The 8380-nt window shown below is 44.6% G+C and overlaps 2 non-coding genes across 2 annotated transcripts; both read right to left on the bottom strand.

The window, feature by feature from the left end:
- Window positions 1–2861: 2861 nt before the first annotated feature.
- On the bottom strand, window positions 2862–2943 carry trnas-cga (transfer RNA serine (anticodon CGA)). Its single transcript has one exon. It is a non-coding gene; the product is annotated as a tRNA-Ser (tRNA).
- A 3064-nt stretch (window positions 2944–6007) lies between these two features.
- On the bottom strand, window positions 6008–6079 carry trnam-cau (transfer RNA methionine (anticodon CAU)). Its single transcript has one exon. It is a non-coding gene; the product is annotated as a tRNA-Met (tRNA).
- Between the last annotated feature and the right edge of the window lie 2301 nt (window positions 6080–8380).

Raw genomic sequence — 8380 nt, forward strand, 5'->3', positions numbered from 1 at the left:
CCAACGCCTCTAACATTACTTCCAGATGAAAGGCCAATTTCTTCTCCCAAATTAATCGTATTTGCTGTTCACATCATGCTCTGCTCTGGATTGTGGCGACCAAACAAAGATCGATTACTAACCCTCTGGGATTTCTCCATTCAGTCCAAAATTGTGGCTCCACTTCTGCTCAGAATTCTGGCCCACTATCTTTTTAATTCTTCACTTGTTTTCACTCTGATCTCTCTGTCCTTCGTCTTCTCTCATATTCCAATGAAGCTCAGTGCACAATTCCTGAACGCTCTATTTTGATATCTTCACTTGTTCTCTTTCTATTCATGGTAGCCTTGCACCACCAGTTCCTGCATTTCATCTCTCTTGTACTCTACGCAATCACAGACTTTCTATTTTGTCCCTTTATTTTCTGCCGTTATCAATCTGCCATGTTCTTTTGGTCAAGAGCTTCAAGTTTTTAGGTGTGCAGATTACCAACTAACTGTCCTGGTCCCTCCAGGCCAAGGGAAAGCCCCCCCCAACGCTTCTATTTTCTCAGCAGGCTAAGAAAATTCTGCATGTCCACTCCGACTCTCAGCAACCTTTACAGATGCACCACAGAACACATTATTTCCGGTTGCATCAGAGGCTCCTTCTCTAACCAAGACTGGAAGCAACTACAAAGGATCATGAACGAAGCCCAGTCCATCACACACACCAGTCTCCCATCCATTGACTCTGTCTACACATCCCGCTGCCTCAGAAATGCAGCCAGCATAATCAAGGATCACACAAACCCCCGACATACTCTCTTCGACTTTCCGTTGGAAAAAAGATGCAAAAGTCTGTGATCGCGTATCAACTCACTCAGGAATGCCTTCTTTCCTGCTGCCATCAAACTCTTGAACAGACCTACCTTACATTCAACTAATCTTTTTCTACATCCTAGCCATGACTGGACTACTACATTCTCCTTTCCTTTTCTATGATTGGTATACGTTGTCTGCATGGCATACAAGAAACAATATTTTTCACAAGATACTAATACAGGTAACAACAATAAATTACACCAAAAATCAAATAAAATCAAACTTAAGGCAGGAAGGTGGGCACACTGTTTGGGGGGCACACTGTTGCCTCAGTGCGCCAGCGACCCGGGTTCAATTCCAGCCTCAGGTGACTGTCTGTGTGCAGTTTGCATGTTCTTGCTGTGTCCTCGTCGTTTTCCTTTGGGTGCTGCTGTTTCCCCCCAAACTCCAAAGATGTGTGCCTTAGGTTGATTGGCCATGTTATAATTGTCCCTTCGTGTCAGGGGGACAAGCAAGGTAAATACATGGGGTTACGGCGATAGGAACTGGGTGAGTTGCTCTCTCTCTGCAGGCTTGATGGGCGAAACGGCCTCCTTCTGCACTGCGGGGATTATATGATTCTTCTTTGAAATTGTTGCATTACTTTGAGATTGTAATCTCTGTCCCAATTTTGTACATTTCTTGGAATTTTACGCACATTTGTAGTTTCAGCACGAGTGCATTTATCTCAGCCTCATCCCAGCAACTCCTTTGTCATTTAATGTCTCCTGCCCTCAACGATGCTTTGAAGCCAGAAGAGAAATATTCATGCTAAATTCAGTAATAAGTATCGACCACGAATGAGTTAATATTCTGACACAGTATTTTTGAGGCAGCGCAAGATCACACAAATGCTATAATTTTTACCTTATGTAAGGTTGATATGGACAGAATGAGCGGTAAGTTGAACTTGTTAAATTGCCACAGGTGCCAACAGGCAAACACAAACAATCGGAGACACAGAAAGAAACATATGGAACAATATGTATCTAATACAATCGGAAAGGATGGAAACTTCACCTGATCAATTCATGGTGATTTTGGGAACGAAAGTCCATGTTTTAAACCAGTGGTTAAGAAGCAATGTTGATTTTTGTCCAAATAATGATGAACTATGTCTTCAACGTGGTGCTGTTTCCACTGTGCTGATACTCTCGTCCCTCTCGACGGTACATGTCACAGGGAGGACGGTGCTTTCCAAAAAAACATGGTGACTTATTGCAGGGTGTCCGGTAGATCAGACACACTGCAGCTATTATGGATAAACTATTTCTGTGAAATCATTGATCGTATCTGCTTCCACCACCATCATAGAGAACGAGATTGATCCATTACTCTTCTGGCTGAGTGATGTTGCCCTCTTTTTAGGTCAAACCAAATAAACAAACTCAAATTAAGTCAGGACAAAGTAAAAGGGGCAGCTCCCCAAAAAGGAGGAGGAACAGCCCGAACAGAAATCAAAGTACAAAGGAAACTTAAAAACATCAAGTTAAAATGTGATTATTAGGGTCGATAATGCACCCCAACCCCTGCGGTGCCCAGCGGGCGCGGAAGGCGTCAACCCCGCCCGTGGACACCGCATGCTCCCTCTCCAGGGACACCTGGCCGCGAACGTAGCCGCGGTAGAGGGGAAGACAGTCAAGATGGACGGCCCCCTCGATCGCCCGCTGCCTGGACCGGTAAATGGCGCGTTTCGCCAGGCCCAGGAGCAGGTTCACGAGGAGGTCGCCATCCCGACCCTCCCCTCTCCGCACCGGGTGTCCATAGATCAGGAGCGTGGGACTGAAGTGCAAACAAAACATCAATAAAAGGTTCTTTAGGAAAACATAAAGGGAGTGCAGCCTAAGACACACAACATAGACATGGTCCACGGACTCCACAAGGCCGCAGAAAGGGCAGTCTTCGGAGCCCGTGAACCAGTGAATCCTCCGGTTGTGCGGAACTGCTGCATGCATCACCCTCCACCCCAGGTCCCCGACGTAATTGGGGAAAAAATTGGCGACTTTGTACGTGCCTGAAGGAAACATTTCCAACCATAATCGCTGCGAGCAGGGTTCGAACTTGCGCGGGGAAACCCTACTGGATTTCGAATCCAACGCCTTAACCACTCGGCCACCGCAGCTGCTTATTTGCTGCATTAATGTAACCACCTCAGTAACGTGCATATATTAACTTCATCAGTACCAGGATTGGACAGAGCACAGTGTGTGAGCTGAAATTTGTTCCTGAACTTTTACTTTGTATCTTTGTCTCTGAATTCATTTATGAGGCCAGTGATTTGTTTTTTTTTCTATTTAACTAATTTTTCAGTGAAAACTAATTACGTCCGAAGAGACAATGAAAACAAAAGTATCTCTATTACTGGCGAATGTTACGTTCGCCCTGTTTTGTTCACTCGTTTTAAAATACAAGAGGCCGCCGATAAGGTTCTAAATAAATTATCAATGCAATAGCCGGGCATCGAACCCATATCACCTGCGTGGAAAGCAGCTACTTCCACCATTATACCACCATCGCTCGCGCTGCATCAGCAACCGTTATTCGCGTTAGTTATAATTACGGAACTACCTTCGTTGCTGATTTCATCAGGCACCAGGTGTGCCCGTCGGAAACTGAAATTGGCTTGTCTCGTTTTCGCCACCTTTTTACTATTGTTTCATACTGGGAATTCATTGATCAATTTGGAGGCCTGTTCTTTCATTGAACAAAGTGTCCACTCAAAGTAAATTGAAGCTGAATTTTCCATTAGAAAGATCGTGATGGTGAGGATTTTTAGTGAATTTCATTTTAAGAGTGCTCAGCTACTGTTATGACCTGCGATAACTAATTAAAGACATCAGAACCGTGATGGCCAGGAACTGACCCTAGATCAAATGCTCGCACAGTCACCACTCCACCACCATCGCTCACCTGGTTCTGCCACCCACTCTGTAAGAAAGTTCAGCTCTGACAGTGAATCTGGTTTCCTCCAGGTCCAATCGGAGGATGGTCAGAAACTGTCTGTCACTGTCAGAAACTGCATTATCAGCGAGTGCGGGATGATCATTTAACTGGCTGTTACTGGTTGTTGTGGTTGTGATTTACTGTTACCTGTCAGTGCAAGAACAACACATAAAACTATACAAACACTTAGTTGAAGAAAGGACTTCTCTTGTGGCACTGGGAGTATTTGCATAATGGATGTCTGGTTCTGTTCAGTTTGACGGCAGTCACGTTTGATGCACTTTGATTCTTGTATTTATTTTCCCACGATACCCTTTCCCTTTCGCGACGTGTCGTGTTTATTTGCTCGTTTGCCTAAATGTTGAACTGAAACCAATTGGAATTGGCCTATTATTTCAGCAAGATGCACTTTCTACTCTGAGCGCTCTTTGTTGCAGTCGGAGCGCTGCAGCTGCGGATCTGTGGCGCAAAGAGTGGCATGTAGGACTTCTCATCATTGTTTTATTTAATTTGATTTGATTTATTATTGTCACATGTATTAATATACAGTGAAAAAGTATTTTTTCTTGTGCGCTGTAGAGACAAAGCATACCGTTCATAGAGAAGGAAAGATGAGACTGCAGAATGTAGTGTTACAATCATAGCGAGGGTGTCGAGAAAGATCAACGTAATGCAAGGGAGGTCCATTCAGAGGCAGCAGGGCAGAAGCTGTTCTTCGGTCGGTTGGTAGGTGACCCCAGACTGTTGTATCTTTTTCCCGATGGAAGAAGGTGGAAGAGAGAATGTTGTCTGGTGAGATATTCAGACCTTGTGGGTCAGAATCTCATCGAAGTCGGCTTTTTAGGTAAAGTTTGAAGAAATTAGGAACGGTTGTGTCAATGCTCTCAGAGAAGTGAAACTGCCGCCTCGAACTTCATGAGAATCCCTGCAGGGCAGAAGGAGAACATTCAGTCCATCGGGCCTGCACCGACAACAATCCCACCCAGCCTGTATCCTCGTAACCCCACATATTTACCGTGCTAATCCCTCTGACACTAAGGGACTATTTAGCATGGCCAATCCTGCTAATACGGTGCTAATTTTCATGGCTGAGCTGCCTATTCCAGAAAGACAAAACCTCCCATTCGGGCCGCAAATGAAGCTGGCGTCTGCTTTGGAGTGTCTGAAACCTCAGGTTTCCCTGGTGGCAAACTCCTCTCCAAAACTGGTGTCCTGATTTTAATCGAGTTTCTCATCTGATTAGAAATATGGGAATGTGGAATTGTTCTGGACTATTCACCCCTCAAGCCTGTGTATCCAAACTTCATCTTGGTTCTGTGAAGCTCAAAACACTGAACGAATCATTAGTTCACCGGCAATAAGGATACAGAACAAATGCACCACCGACGAGGATGGGATTCGAACCCACGCGTGCAGAGCACAATGGATTAGCAGCGTGAACCACTCGGCCATGAAATAGTCACTCCGCAATCCATTTTTAGTGTTTTAACATCCGGAAGAAAGAACATATTTCTCCCGCAGGAAAATGTTGCCTTTCTGCTTTCTCGTTAATCTTGATTCGCTGTTACTTTTCCATTTGATGTAAATTCAGAGAAAGTAAAGCGAGGGGCAGTTTTACTCTCTGGTCTCTGTTTGGTTTTGAATTCATCGAACATGACCCTGATGTAAAAAGTAGCAGCTGCTGCGAGTTTGTGGCGCAACGGGAGAGCGTCTAACTTCAGAGTAAAGAGCTGCGTGTTCGAATCACGGAGCTTTTCTGCGTTGGTCTTTGGATTTTGGTTGTTTCCAATTGTTCCTGAAATGATACAACTGTGATAGAATTGAAATTTTAGGGATGCTTCCGTTTCGCATGCTCAGTTTACTTTTTTGCACACTTTCATATTTGAACAATGTGTCAGAGATATGATTCGTCCATTGTTTGTAAAATTAAAGCAAGGTCCACAGTCCCAGTTGTATCTGGGAGGCATCAATGGGGAGAGCTGACCGGTGGTGATTTCACCAGAGGATTCACATCTCAGGCGAGGAGCAAGGCTGAGAAGGCGGGGCCTTCATGAACAATCTCAACCGATACTGGAATTGATCCCGCGCTGCTGGCTGAATAAACTGTTGAGCCAACTGAGACAAATACGCTGTGCTACTCGTTAATGAAAATCAAGCAGGTGAAGCAAATGAACTGCAAAGAAAACCCTGATTTGCTTTTGGGCAGCAGCAGAATACTTCTTTCTGATGGAGTGATTACATGATAGCAGAGGATGGTTTTGATCCATCGACCTCTGGGTTATGGGCCCAGCACGCTTCCGCTGCGCCACTCTGCTTCCTTGAACTGAGCAGCTTGATAGGTGACCTCAGAGGGCAGCTTAGAGTCAACCACATTGCTGTTGGTCGGGGGCCACATGTCGGTCCAGACCAGGTAAAAAAAAAATCATTTCTTAAAGGACATCAGTGAACCAGCTGTGTTATTTTATGAAAATCGATTCGTGGTCATTGGACTTTTAATTCCAGATGTTTTTATTGATGTCAAATTTCACCAACTGCCATGGCAGTGTGAGTGTGTGTGTGTGTGTGTGTGTGTGTGAGAGAGAGAGAGAGAGAGAGAGAGAGAGAGAGAGAAAGAGAGAGAGATTCTCACATAGTCAGCCTGTTTGTGAGTATGGATTAATCCTTAATATTCCCTCATAAACACGGTGATCCCTTGGTCTTTGTGAATTCCTCAGATACACTTGTACCACTGAGACTCTGGTGTGCAGGTGGAGGGTGGGTTGAGGTTTGAAGGCAATGCTGCAGGGTGCTCAGTGTGAAAGCAGCCGATTTTAAAGTACGTGTGTCGGAAAGTGAAGGGTGAACTTGTCTGTGTGAACATCACAGAAAAGCTCTGTCTGGTGCTGCGTCCAAGAGACAACTTTTGGGTTGTCAGTAAATTAACTCCTGTAATGAAGGCACAAAATCTGAAACAGGAAATGCTGGAAATATTCAGCAGCTCCGAAAGCAGCTGTGGAGAAATATTCCTGTTGCCAGGATGAAAGCCTCCAATAGCATAGTTCACGTTACTCAGACCTCTCAATCTTAGCACCTTCTTGCAAGGAACCCGTAGGGCGGGAATTGGGTCTTTGTTGACTTGAGCAAATAGAACAATGCACAAGCCTAGTAAACAGGAGATCTCAGTTTCAAATCCCAGCGAGAGCCTTGGGCCCTTTCAAGTGATCAGTGCAATTGTGCAAGTCGCAATGTCCCATCCTTGCTAGTCGATATTGTCTTTACCTTTACAGTGGATGATCTACAAAGATGAAACAAAAACATATTTCGAGACTCCCCACAAATATAGTCTACTATTTATTTACTCGATCAGGTATTTTCATCATCTTGCAGAAAAAAATAATCTGCAATAAAGCCAATGCTGTAAATTCTACAAATACAACTTTTCTTTTTTTTTTCTCAGGGAATTTTTAACACAGTCGAATGGCCTTACAATCATACAATCCCAACAGTGCTGAAGGAGACCATTCTGCCCATCGAGTCTGTACCAACTCTCCAACAGAGAATTGCACACAGACCTATCCCCGTGTCGCCACGCATCCACCCCGCTAATCTACCTATACAAACACCTTCGGGATCAAGGGGCAATCTAGCATGGCCAATCCACCCAACTTGCTCATCTTTGGACTGTGGGAGTAAACAGGAGCACTTGGTTTCCTGAGATATCTTGCCTGGGTGAATGCAGCTTGAACAGCACTACAGAAGTTGAGCACCATCCAGGACAAATCATCCCACTTCATTCGCTTCCCACGCATAAAAATTCACTCCCTCCACTACAGCAGTGCGCACCATCGACACGATGCACTGCAGCAGCTCAGCAAGGCTCCTTTGCCAGCAGCTTCCAAACCAATGACTACGACAGCCTGGAAGGACAAGCGCAGCAGACACACCAGAATAACACCACCAGGTTGCAGGGCACTGATATTCATTTATTGATTGTAGTTATTTGTAAGTTGTTGTTGTTGCGTTTGTGTGTTCTTTAATCCTCTTTATCTCCCAGAAGAAGTGAAATATCTAATTGAAAAACATGATACTATTTCTAACTCAACCAGCGAACGTTGTATCAAACTTAAAGAAAGCCCCCGGGGTTTGTGATTTGTTCTCGAGTTAGTGGTTTCCCTGGGAGCCGAGGCAACAGAAACAGCGTGGAGAGTTGGCAGAGCAGGAAATGTCGGTGCCGAAGCTGAATCACATCATTGAAGAACCTAACTGTTTGCCACTAATCTGACCCAAAATCCAACGCTGGTGGGTCACGAAACCACAACCTTCGAATGGCTAACTTGCTATCATGTAGAAATCCAACGCGCCACAGAGCTGCGTGACGAAAGTTTACTTTATTTGTCCATATATGGATTTTTGACAACGTAGAAACGATTCGTATTTTCACCAATCTCGTAATTAAAACGCCAAGAACTGTTCAGAGGATCATAATTGATTGCAACTCGTGTTGGAACATCTTATGTCTGTTGAGACAGTTGTGGAAATACACACCTTTATACAGGAAATGTGTCCATCACAGAATGATCCTCTCTCTCTTCCTCATTCTCCTGTACAGCTTGGAGTCAAATCTCGCAGGCTTGATA

This window comes from Mustelus asterias, unplaced genomic scaffold, assembly GCF_964213995.1.
Source record: "Mustelus asterias unplaced genomic scaffold, sMusAst1.hap1.1 HAP1_SCAFFOLD_76, whole genome shotgun sequence".
Classification (NCBI taxonomy): Eukaryota; Metazoa; Chordata; class Chondrichthyes; order Carcharhiniformes; family Triakidae; genus Mustelus; species Mustelus asterias.